We start from the raw sequence: 12944 nt of genomic DNA, 5'->3' as shown, positions 1-12944 counted from the left end.
ATAAGAGGCAGTCCTATAAACCCTGGTGTGTGGTAGTTCTAGAATACACAAAGAGAGGTTAGATATGTGTCCTCCTTTTGGATGTCTTACGTGGTAGGACACCTACATTTGGGATGTCAGGACACCGACATTTGGGATGTCAGGACACCGACATTTGGAATGTCAGGACACCGACATTTGGAATGTCAGGACACCTACATTTGGGATGTCAGGACACCTACATTTGGGATGTCAGGACACCTACATTTGGGATGCCAGGACAACTACATTTGGGATGCCAGGACACCTACATTTGGAATGCCAGGACACCTACATTTGGAATGCCAGGACACCTACATTTGGAATGCCAGGACACCTACATTTGGGATGTTAGGACACCTACATTTGGGATGTTAGGACACCTACATTTGGGATGTCAGGTCACCGACATTTGGGATGTCAGGACACCTACATTTGGAATGTTAGGACACCTACATTTGGAATGTCAGGACACCTATATTTGGAATGTTAGGACAGGAGCAGGCAATTCAAATCCAATCAAATTTTATTGGTCACAAACACATATTTAGCAGATGTTTTTGCGGGTGTAGTGACATGCTTGTGTTCCTAGCTCCAACAGTGCAGTAATATCTAACAATTCACAACAATACACACATCTAAAAGTAAAAGAATGGAATTAAGAAATATCTAAATATTAGGATGAGCAATGTCTGAGTTTTATTGACTAAATGAATGGATCTTGTATGTGCTGGACATAACAATGGTTTGGGTACTATAGGTTGGGTATTGGGTACTATGGGTTGGGTATTGGGTACTATGGGTTGGGTATTGGGTACTATGGGTTGGGTATTGGGTACTATGGGTTGGGTATTGGGTACTATGGGTTGGGTATTGGGTACTATGGGTTGAGCATTGGGTACTATGGGTTGAGCATTGGGTACTATGGGTTGGGTATTGGGTACTATGGGTTGGGTATTGGGTACTATGGGTTAGGTATTGGTGTACTATGGGTTGGGTATTGGGTACTATGGGTTGGGTATTGGGTACTATGGGTTGAGCATTGGGTACTATGGGTTGAGCATTGGGTACTATGGGTTGGGTATTGGGTACTATGGGTTGGGTATTGGGTACTATGGGTTGGGTATTGGGTACTATGGGTTGGGTATTGGGTACTATGGGTTGAGCATTGGGTACTATGGGTTGAGCATTGGGTACTATGCGTTGAGCATTGGGTACTATGGGTTAGGTATTGTGCCTGTGTGCTGGCAATGTTATGAAGGGAAACATAACTATAAAATGTAAAAATAAATGTATTTAAGCTTTATTTAACTAGGCACGTCAGTTAAGAACAAATTCTTATTTACAATGATGGCAAAAGGCCTTCATGCGGGGCTGGGATTAAAAATAAAAATAAATATATATATATATATATATGACAAAACACACATCACGACAACACAACACTACATAAAGAGAGACCTAAGACAACAACATAGCAAGGCAGCAACACATGACAACACAGCATGGTAGCAACACCACATGACAACAACATGGTTGCAGCACAACTTGGTAGCAGCACAAAACATGGTACAAGCATTATTGGGCACACACAACAGCACAAAGGGCAAGAAGGTAGAGACAACAATACATCACGCAAAGCAGCCACAACTGTCAGTAAGAGTGTCCATGATTGATTCTTTGAATGAAGAGATTGAGATAAAACTGTCCAGCTTGAGTGTTTTTTGCAGCTCGTTCCAGTCGCTAGCTGCAGTGAACTGAAAAGAGGAGCGACCCAGGGATGTGTGTGCTTTGGGGACCTTTAACAGAATCTGACTGGCAGAATGGGTGTTGTATGTGGAAGATGAGCACTAGGCAGAGCAAGTACTCCAGGATGCTTGGTAAAGGGCCCGAAATTGACCATGAGAGGAGTAAACGTGTAGGTAATGTTTAAGGGCAAATACTGGATGGGAGGATTTAAAAATCACATAGGGGGACAAAAGCCACAGGTTGCTGAAAAGACAAAACCAACCAATGCCAATGCAGAAAATATGTGGGAGAGTTGGTGAAAGGCACCGATTATTGGTCCTGGTCAGTCCCTGGATGGGAGACCAGATGCTGCTGGAAGTGGTGTTGGAGGGCCAGTAGGAAGCACTCTTTCCTCTGGTCTCAAAAATATCCCTTCAGGGAAGAATACAGAACATATACCGTATAGTACGGCCCACTGAGTGGTTTAAAATAACATGGGAGAAGTTTTCTGTACCCGATAGTGGGTCTAGAGGAGAAAGCTCCACCGTAGAGTCAGTCAGAGCGAAAAGAGATCAGGAGGAGAGCCTTGCCACAGGAACAGAAACCTCTCTCACCAGCTATGAAAAGACACAGCATATTATGTGTAGGAGCAGGAAGAAGCTGAGTTACCATGTCGCTAAGCACATAGATTGGCGATACCGGGGCCATGCAATCACCATACGTGTCCCCGGGCTTGTACTGTTTGGACAAGTTCAGGCTTACAGTGATGGTGTGACATGGACAGTAGGGATATGTGCGGTAATGGGGGATGACCACAAGGCCATACCGGAGGAAGAATTGCCCCAAGTGTAGTCACAAGGCTTGAAAACCCAAGACACACACTCAGGAAGAGGTTGAGTACTTGAATGTGTTAACTAGAGAGTTGTGTGAGTATAAAGGGAGAGACTAGTAGCAACGCTAGTTATGCAGAGGAGAGGGAGAGTCTAGTAGAGGCTAGTTATGCAGAGGAGAGGGAGAGCCTAGTAGAGGCTAGTTATGCAGAGGAGAGGGAGAGACTAGTAGAGGCTAGTTATGCAGAGGAGAGGGAGAGACTAGTAGAGGCTAGTTATGCAGAGGAGATGCAAACACATAATCACCAGAAAATACCAGGGATGGAAGGTTCCGGTGGAGATGGAGAGTGCAGAGGACCCGAGGGAGGGATTTAGTAGTCCACCACAAAGTGAGTTGTCTGCCACCTCCCCAACATACACTCCATTGGCGAGCCCGGTGCCGACCTACACGGAAATAGAGCAGGCTTTTTGTCGGAAAGGGAAGCGTTGTGAAATGAGAGAGCGAAAGTTTGGGAAAGAACTAGGCTAAAGACAGCTCTCTGTGATGACGATGGGATTAATGTAACTCTGTTATGGTTGCAATTAAATAATCAAACACAGTGAATCAGATAATGTACATACATATAGTAACTGGAAACGATGACCCCATATCACCACGTCTGCCTAGAGGAGATGGATAGATGGGAACATGTCAGATCTGGGGTGGGGATCTGGGAGCATTTTCTGGAAGTTTCTGAACCTAGGGCATGAACCTGGTGGGGAGGATGTACAGGTCACAGACACCCCTGCTAGATGGCCTGGATCCACCGGGGGGGTTGGGGATGGTGCTACTGGGACCCTGATCCCAGTCCTGACTGAAACGCCGGTGAATGGCTTGGAACCTCAGGTAACTGAGGATGGTGCTATTGGAGCCTTCAACTGAACTATCATTGGGGAGCATCAGTTAAGGGAAAGGCTGAAGAGGATCTATCAGGAGATGAGTGAAGTGTTGGTGGAAGGGAATAGAAGGGCTAGGATAGAGGCTGGCGAGCTAGAGGACCTTTCAGTCAAAACAGCAGAAGCGTTGGAGATCTTAACAGAACTCCTGGCCTATAGGCAAATAGGGGTGATTGCTGAGCTAGACACTGAGACTCGGTTGGAGGGAGAAACTGAGGTTGAGTCACTGGATATACTGAGTCTTATTGACTAGTCAGGGGAGGGCACTCAAGGTGTGATCCAGGTGAAGATGGCATTTTGAGCAGTCTCCCCGGGATAAGGTTGTGTTTTGTTTTGTTGGATTTTGAGTTGCTTAAACTGGCTATGTTTTGATTTTATGTTTATGTGTAAAAGGGAGAAAACATTTCAGGATAAAATTAATTTTGAAAATGACAGGAAAAATAGTATGTTTAGATTTTTTATATTTGTTATATTTTAAGGAAAAATAAATGAATGATAAAGAAAAGAAAATGGTGAAAAATGTCATTAAATGATAATGTATGTGTACTGGACTCTTGCAAGGACAATGCGGCCAATGTGGTATCAGGTAGATGGAAGTGGCTGACAACATGGCTAACAGAGGACAAGGCCTATTTCACCGGATGCCTAGAGAACTATGAAAATCCCAGAGAGCCATCAATAGAGGGGGTGATTGAGCTGACAACTCCCTCCCCCGGGGACCTGTCAACAGGGGAGGTTCACAACAGGATGCAGGTGGAAGGTTTCATGTTAGGTTAACCTAGTGTTCAGGGTTTGGGGTGTGTTCATTCTAATCTGTCCTGATTCCAATAAATTTGGCTATGTTTACCCTGTGAGTGTATTTACTTGGGGCACACCCTATCATGTTAAAGTACGAACAGTACATGATGGAACAGGAAGAATGATATATATTGATAACTCCAAGAGGAAACGTGTGTCCAGTGTGAGGGCAAGTCTAAAGAGAGTGAACGAGCCACAGGTCAAGGAAGGGGGTGTCGTGAATGAGCCTAGTCAATATGACCCGATTACTCCTCCAGATCCCAGACAGAACTCTGGTAATGCTGAAACAAGAAAGATCAAGAAGAAGAGGAAGAAGGACAGGAAGAGGCCTCAACCACAAGCAGCTAGACAGCAGCAAAACCCAGTCAAAGGCAGAGAGGAAGTGACGGGTGTGGGTAGACTGTATGCAGATGATCCTCTGCTGGAGGGTGAAGGTAGACTGTAAACAGATGTTCCTCTGTCAGAGGGTGAAGGTAGACTATGCAGGTGTTCCTCTGTCGGAGGATGAAGGTAGACTGTATGCAGATGTTCCTCTGTCGGAGGGTGAAGGTAGACTGTATGCAGATGTTCCTCTGTCGGAGGGTGAAGGTAGACTGTATGCAGATGTTCCTCTGTCGGAGGGTGAAGGTAGACTATGCAGATGTTCCTCTGTCGAAGGGTGAAGGTAGACTGTAAACAGATGTTCCTCTGTCAGAGGGAGAAGGTAGACTATGCAGATGTTCCTCTGTCGGAGGGTGAAGGTAGACTGTAAACAGATGTTCCTCTGTCAGAGGGTGAAGGTAGACTATGCAGATGTTCCTCTGTCGGAGGGTGAAGGTAGACTGTATGCAGATGTTCCTCTGTCGGAGGGTGAAGGTAGACTATGCAGATGTTCCTCTGTCGGAGGGTGAAAGTAGACTGTAAACAGATGTTCCTCTGTCAGAGGGTGAAGGTAGTCTATGCAGATGTTCCTCTGTCGGAGGGTGAAGGTAGACTGTAAACAGATGTTCCTCTGTCAGAGGGTGAAGGTAGACTATGCAGATGTTCCTCTGTCGGAGGGTGAAGGTAGACTGCATGCAGATGTTCCTCTGTCGGAGGGTGAAGTTGGACTGCATGCAGATGTTCCTCTGTCAGAGGGTGAAGGAAGACTGTAAACAGATGTTCCTCTGTCAGAGGGTGAAGGTAGACTGCATGCAGATGTTCCTCTGTCAGAGGGTAAAGGTAGACTGCATGCAGATGTTCCTCTGTCAGAGGGTGAAGGTAGACTGCATGCAGATGTTCCTCTGTCAGAGGGTGAAGGTAGACTGCATGCAGATGTTCCTCTGCCGGAGGGCGGTGGTTCATCTTATATGGCGACAGCGCCAGGTTGTGGCTGTAGTCAAAAGAGGCATGGGCTTGGGAAAAAAGTGTATAAAACCCAATATAAAAGATGAGGAAAGAGGGATTTGCTGGGTAAGTCAGATCAGGAGCTGATTGATGTATTAGACGTTAGAAGACTCTGGGGCAAGGTAAGAACAGAATATAGTTGTTATTGTTAGAAGCTACAGTACTGCAGTATAATTGCTATATGAAAAATCTATAAAATCCATCAGTTGTGAAGCTGTGGAACCAAAATACTGTAGAAGAGTTACTGGTTTTCATAATTAATTTATTTGTTGAATAAAGGGTTATTAAGACGTAAAGTAGCATTATAACAACTACAGGCTCAGGGGGTTCGTTCACCTTAGGCGTCCTGGGGCCAGACCATGTGACTCGTTTCAGGAAACTAGGCTATGTCGCAGGTCACTACTTCACAGGAGAGCCATTTGAACGTAAACATATATATTTTTTTTTATCAAAATGCGTTTTTTGGGAGAAACGCGATCTGGAACATGTGAACTTTCATGTGCATTAAAACTTCTTCGGGCTAGGGGGCAGTATTTGGAAGTTTGGATGAATGAGGTGTCCAAAGTAAACTGCCCAGAAGCTAGGATATGCATATAATTGGTAGTATTGGATAGAAAACACTCTAAAGTTTCCAAAACTGTTAAAATAATGTATGTGAGTGTAGCAGAACTGATATGGCAGGCAAAAACCCGAGGACAATCCATACAGATTTTTTTTTCTTTCAGCTCACCTCTGATTACAATGGATGGGAATGGGAATATAAAAGGAAGTCCTCCCAGATTGCAGTTCCTAGGGCTTCCACTAGATGTCAACAGTCTTTAGAAAGAGTTTAAGGCTTGTTTTTTGAAAAATGAGCTAGAATTTGTCGTTTTTCTAAGTGGCTCCCATTTTGGCTGTAGTGTTTGTAGCGCGTTGCAGTGAGTGCGCGTACTTCGTTATTTATCTCCGGTAATGGTCTCCTGTATTCTCCGTCTTAAATTGTAGCGTTTATTTACATAATAGGGTACCTGAGGATTGATTAGGAACGTTGTTTGACTTGTTAGAAGAAGTTTATTGGTAACTTACGGGATTCATTTTGTATGCATTTTGAACGAGGGACACCGGTGGATTACTGAGTCAAGCGCGCCATTCAAACTTACTTTTTTGGGATATAAAGGACTATCGAACAAAAGGATAATTTGTTATGTAGCTGGGACCCTTGTGATTGCAACCAGATTAAGATCTTCAAAGGTAAGTGATTTATTTTATCGCTATTTCTGACTTCCGTGACGCATCTGCTTGGTTGGAAAATGTATGTAAACGTTTTTGAGTGCGGAGCACTGTCCTCAGATAATCGCATGGTGTGCTTTCGCCGTAAAGCCTTTTTAAAAGCTGACAATGCGGCTGGATGAACAAGAAGTCGAGGGTTTAAATGATGTATGACACTTGTATTTTCATGAATGTTTAATATTATGATTTCTGTAATTTGAATTTGGTGCTCTGCAATTTCACAGGATGTTGGCCAGGTGGGACGGTAGCATCCCAATGATCCGTAAGAAGTTAATAACAGACTTGTATGCCATCTGTAAATATGAATAAAAATGTTAAATTACCAGCCTAGTTGGTTTAGCCACAGAAAAAGCCAGCAACCTTCCCACTAGCCATGATTGGCTGAGATAATGAGTGGTCTGGACATACCGAGAGATGAGTTCGGATTGGTCTGCCATATAGCACGCTTCTGTCTATTTGAACTGGTCAGTGTGTGTACTAGGTAATCCTGTCTAATGTGGCTTTAAAAAAATGTATCTTGTAATAGAACTGCATAAGTGTTATTCTACACTTTCTGGAGGACCGAGTTTTGAAATCAGGGGAATTAGAGTATGATAGCTAAGGAAATGGAGAAAAGATGGCATCTTCAAACTAAGGCATCCGTGACAGGGAGAATCGTTCATTCATGATGCATACGGGTAAGAGAGTCTAGCTAGATATATTTTCAGATATTACACGCTTCTAATTTTGACAGAGTCATTTTTATTTCAAGTTAAAGTGTACTGTTAGCTCGCTAGCTAACATTAGCTGGCTGTCTCGCTAGCTGACGTTACGTGTATGATCTTATTATTCATATCTTAGAGCCATTTGCTTTGCTAATTATAGCTTAATGTTAGCTAGCTTACATTGAACTTGGTTGGTTAGCTACCTGCGGATTCATGCAGGGTAGTTACATCATGAGTTGGTATTGTGGTTCATTGTTTACCTAGCTAGCTAGCTATATGTCTTAACAAAAGACTCCACTATGCAAGTAACCATTTCATTAGAATGTCACTACGACAACTGTTGATAGACGTAGCTGGTAAATTCGCTCTGGCTATCTACAATTTCAGAGCACTCTAGTTTGAGTGTGCCAGAGAGCAGAATAACTGACGAATTTACGAACGCTCAACACCGATTGAATATGGCCGGTGTCAGTAAACGTTGGCAAAAATGTTATTGTTGCCAGCAGCACAGTTGCAGTCAACAACACTCTGGATAACATAAAAACAGCCTAACAAGATCTGCTAGGCAAGTAAAATGGTCAGTAAGCTGTTCTCTCATTTGTGTCTAGAAGTAGCTATCAAGCTAGCCAACGTTAGCCAGTTATCTTGGGTGCTTGACTGTTGTTGTTAGGACAGAACGCTCGGATCAAACCTTAAAGAGATTGGTGGGCTAAAGCTTAAGAGGGTGTGAACGATGCTGAATTGGTGTAGACAAAGAAGAGCTCTCCAGTAGGTACCAAAACATTCCAAGGCCATTTTCTCAAAAGTGAGGTTTGTCAACTTTCAAAGCAGAATTACTTTCCCATTGTTCCTCAAATGCATTGTATGATATACCATTTTGTAGCTCTGTGTCTCTGCTTTTATCCAATGTAAAAAACACTTTACAATTTTGCTACATAAGACCAAATCAAGACAGTTGTTAACATATTGTGAGCTTGAGCAGGAAACCAAAGGGGAGCTCAAGGGTAACTGTGTAAAAGGCACTCTAAAGGAGCACTGGGTGTCTATAGTTTATCCTCTACCCAGACGAAGTGTCAAACCCCTGCTTTCAGTTAAGAATTCATTTTAAGTAATTAGTCTTAGCTGAAGGCCTATACCCCGGAATAAGTGAGTGTGACTCACCCATGAGGGTGTTGTCCGGACAACTAGAAAGGGAGGACCAGCCTCTAGCAGGAGTGTCTGAGGCTATGCCATGCTTATAAAAAATTGGGTAACCCTGTGGCGGAACGTATCCTGCGTGAACAGAGAGATAACACGCAGTAAAGAGCCGCGCCACGTAATAGAATAAATAGTACAGAGTGGACTATAAATAAATATTGGATTGCTCATTGACGCGTAGTATACCGTGTCACAAACTACCTGTGAAGTGTCAACAGTGTGAAGGAGTGAGCTAACCTCTGTGGCAAGCAGGGATAGACCAAGACGAGTGACCCGGGTTGATGAAGCGGAACTCATGGCTGTACTGCTAACTCAGGGAAGGGAAGGAAGACAGAGAGGCCCCCTCACCTGGAAAGAGGTTCATACAGCGGGATAATCTAGGCCTACAATGCACGGTGGGAGTTGACCCACCCTGTGAGGTCAAGAGAAGATCCACAGGTAAAGACTACCCACGCCTGAGTGAAGCTGCTAGGTCTGTCTGGGAGGTGGCCCGCACTAGTCACTTCGACAATTCGCACAAAAAAGGCTTCATTCTGCAAAAAAAATTGCAGGAAATCAGTCAATTTAAATAAATTCATTAGGCCTTAAAAAAACAGCTGTGCGGGTAAGGGAAAGGGGGATACCTAGTCAGTTGTACAACTGAATGCATTTAACCCAACCCCTCTGAATCAGGGAGGTGCGGGGGGACTGCCATAATCAACATCTACGTTTTTCGGTGCTCGGGTTAACTGCTCAGGGGCAGAATGACAGATTTTTACCTTGTCAGCTCGGGGGATTCAATCTAGTGTTGGCTATAGCGTGTTTACTCTTAATCTGATTGAATCTAGGCCTTAATGTCGTGTGTCCCTGAGCTACTTTTTAGTCGGTGTCAGATAATCACACAATTAATGACTTGATTCCAGGCAACTTTTAGCAAAGTACTGCAATGTATTCTTGCCAATAAACCTGTGGCCGATCTCTGTCATGGTGGCGAAGCTGGAATTCGGCGATCCAACTAATCCCAAAGGGATTAGATCAAATCACATTTTCTTAGTCACATACAGATGGGATTGAGGTCAGGGATCTGTGCAGGCCAGTCAAGTTCTTCCACACCGATCTCGACAAACCATTTCTGTATGGACCTCGCTTTGTACATGGGGGTATTGGCATGCTGAAACAGGAAAGGGCCTTCCGCAAACTGTTGCGACAATGTTGGATGCACATAATCGTCTAGAATGTCATTGTATGCTGTAGCATTAAGATTTCCCTTCACTGGAACCAAGGGGTCTAGCCCGAACCATGAAAAACAGCCCCACACCATCATTCCTCCTCCACCAAACTGTACAGTTGGCACTATGCATTGGGGCAGGTAGCGTGCTCCTGGCATCCCTCAAACCAAGATTAGTCCGTTGGACTGCCAGATGGTGAAGCATGATTCATCACTCCAGAGAGCGCGTTTCCACTGCTCCAGAGTCCAATGGCGGTGAGCTTTACACCACTCCAGCCGACACTTGGCATTACGCATGGTGATCTTAGGCTTGTGTGAGGCTGCTCGGCCATGGAAACCCATTTCATGAAGCTCCTGACAAACAGCTCTTGTGCTGACGTTGCTTCCAGAGGCAGCTTGGAACTCGGTAGTGAGTGTTGCAACCGAGGACAGGCAATGTTTACGCGCTTCTCGCTTCAGCACTCAGCGATTCTGTTTTGTGAGCTTGTGTGGCCTACCACTTCACCGCTGAGCCGTTGTTGCTCCTAGACATTTCCACTTCATAATAACAGCGCTTACAGTTGACGGGGGCAGCTCTAGCAGGGCAGACATTCGACAAACTGACTTTTTGGAAAGGTGGCAGTCTATGTCGGTGCCACGTTGAAAGTCACAGTTCTTCAGTCAGGCCATTCTACTGCCAGTGTTTACCTATGGAGATTGCATGGCTGTGTGCTTAATTTTATACACCTGTCAGCAATGGGCGTGGCTGAAATAGCTGAATCCACTAATTTGAAGTAGTGTTCACATACTTTAGTGTAAATAGTACATATTACATTTACATTACATTTAAGTCATTTAGCAGACGCTCTTATCCAGAGCGACTTACAAATTGGTGCATTCACCTTATGATATCCAGTGGAACAACCACTTTACAATAGTGCATCTAAATCTTTTAAGGGGGGGGGTTAGAAGGATTACTTTATCCTATCCTAGGTATTCCTTAAAGAGGTGGGGTTTCAGGTGTCTCCGGGAAGGTGGTGATTGACTCCGCTGTCCTGGCGTCGTGAGGGAGCTTGTTCCACCATTGGGGTGCCAGAGCAGCGAACAGTTTTGACTGGGCTGAGCGGGAACTGTGCTTCCTCAGAGGTAGGGGGGCCAGCAGGCCAGAGGTGGATGAACGCAGTGCCCTTGTTTGGGTGTAGGGCCTGATCAGAGCCTGAAGGTACGGAGGTGCCGTTCCCTTCACAGCTCCGTAGGCAATCACCATGGTCTTGTAGCGGATGCGAGCTTCAACTGGAAGCCAGTGGAGAGAGCGGAGGAGCGGGGTGACGTGAGAGAACTTGGGAAGGTTGAACACCAGACGGGCTGCGGCGTTCTGGATGAGTTGTAGGGGTTTAATGGCACAGGCAGGGAGCCCAGCCAACAGCGAGTTGCAGTAATCCAGACGGGAGATGACAAGTGCCTGGATTAGGACCTGCACCGCTTCCTGTGTGAGGCAGGGTCGTACTCTGCGAATGTTGTAGAGCATGAACCTACAGGATCGGGTCACCGCCTTGATGTTAGTGGAGAACGACAGGGTGTTGTCCAGGATCACGCCAAGGTTCTTAGCACTCTGGGAGGAGGACACAAGGGAGTTGTCAACCGTGATGGCGAGATCATGGAACGGGCAGTCCTTCCCCGGGAGGAAGAGCAGCTCCGTCTTGCCGAGGTTCAGCTTGAGGTGGTGATCCGTCATCCATACTGATATGTCTGACAGACATGCAGAGATGCGATTCGCCGCCTGGTTATCAGAAGGGGGAAAGGAGAAGATTAATTGTGTGTCGTCTGCATAGCAATGATAGGAGAGACCATGTGAGGATATGACAGAGCCAAGTGACTTAGTGTATAGCGAGAATAGGAGAGGGCCTAGAACAGAGCCCTGGGGGACACCAGTGGTGAGAGCGCATGGTGCGGAGACAGATTCTCGCCACGCCACCTGGTAGGGGCGACCTGTCAGGTAGGACGCAATCCAAGCGTGGGCCGCGCCGGAGATGCCCAACTCGGAGAGGGTGGAGAGGAGGATCTGATGGTTCACAGTATCAAAGGCAGCAGATAGGTCTAGAAGGATGAGAGCAGAGGAGAGAGAGTTAGCTTTAGCAGTGCGGAGAGCCTCCGTGACACAGAGAAGAGCAGTCTCAGTTGAATGCCCAGTCTTGAAACCTGACTGATTAGGATCAAGAAGGTAATTCTGAGAGAGATAACAGGAGAGCTGGCCAAGGACGGCACGTTCAAGAGTTTTGGAGAGAAAAGAAAGAAGGGATACTGGTCTGTAGTTGTTGACATCGGAGGGATCGAGTGTAGGTTTTTTCAGAAGGGGTGCAACTCTCGCTCTCTTGAAGACGGAAGGGACGTAGCCAGCGATCAAGGATGAGTTGATGAGCGAGGTGAGGTAGGGGAGAAGGTCTCCGGAAATGGTCTGGAGAAGAGAGGAGGGAATAGGGTCAAGTGGGCAGGTTGTTGGGCGGCCCGGCCGTCACAAGACGCGAGATTTCATCTGGAGAGAGAGGGGAGAAAGAGGTCAAAGCACAGGGTAGGGCAGTGTGAGCAGGACCAGCGGTGTCGTTTGACTTAGCAAACGAGGATCGGATATTGTCAACCTTCTTTTCAAAATGGTTGACGAAGTCATCCGCAGAGAGGGAGGAGGGGGGGGGAGGAGGATTCAGGAGGGAGGAGAAGGTAGCAAAGAGCTTCCTAGGGTTAGAGGCAAATGCTTGGAATTTAGAGTGGTAGAAAGTGGCTTTAGCAGCAGAGACAGAAGAGGAGAATGTAGAGAGGAGGGAGTGAAAGGATGCCAGGTCCGCAGGGAGGCGAGTTTTCCTCCATTTCCGCTCGGCTGCCCGGAGCCCTGTTCTGTGAGCTCGTAGTGAGTCGTCG

This window comes from Salmo salar, chromosome ssa19 (genome assembly GCF_905237065.1).
Source record: "Salmo salar chromosome ssa19, Ssal_v3.1, whole genome shotgun sequence".
In the NCBI taxonomy this organism is placed as follows: Eukaryota; Metazoa; Chordata; class Actinopteri; order Salmoniformes; family Salmonidae; genus Salmo; species Salmo salar.
Note: the sequence above shows the minus strand (reverse complement) of the source record.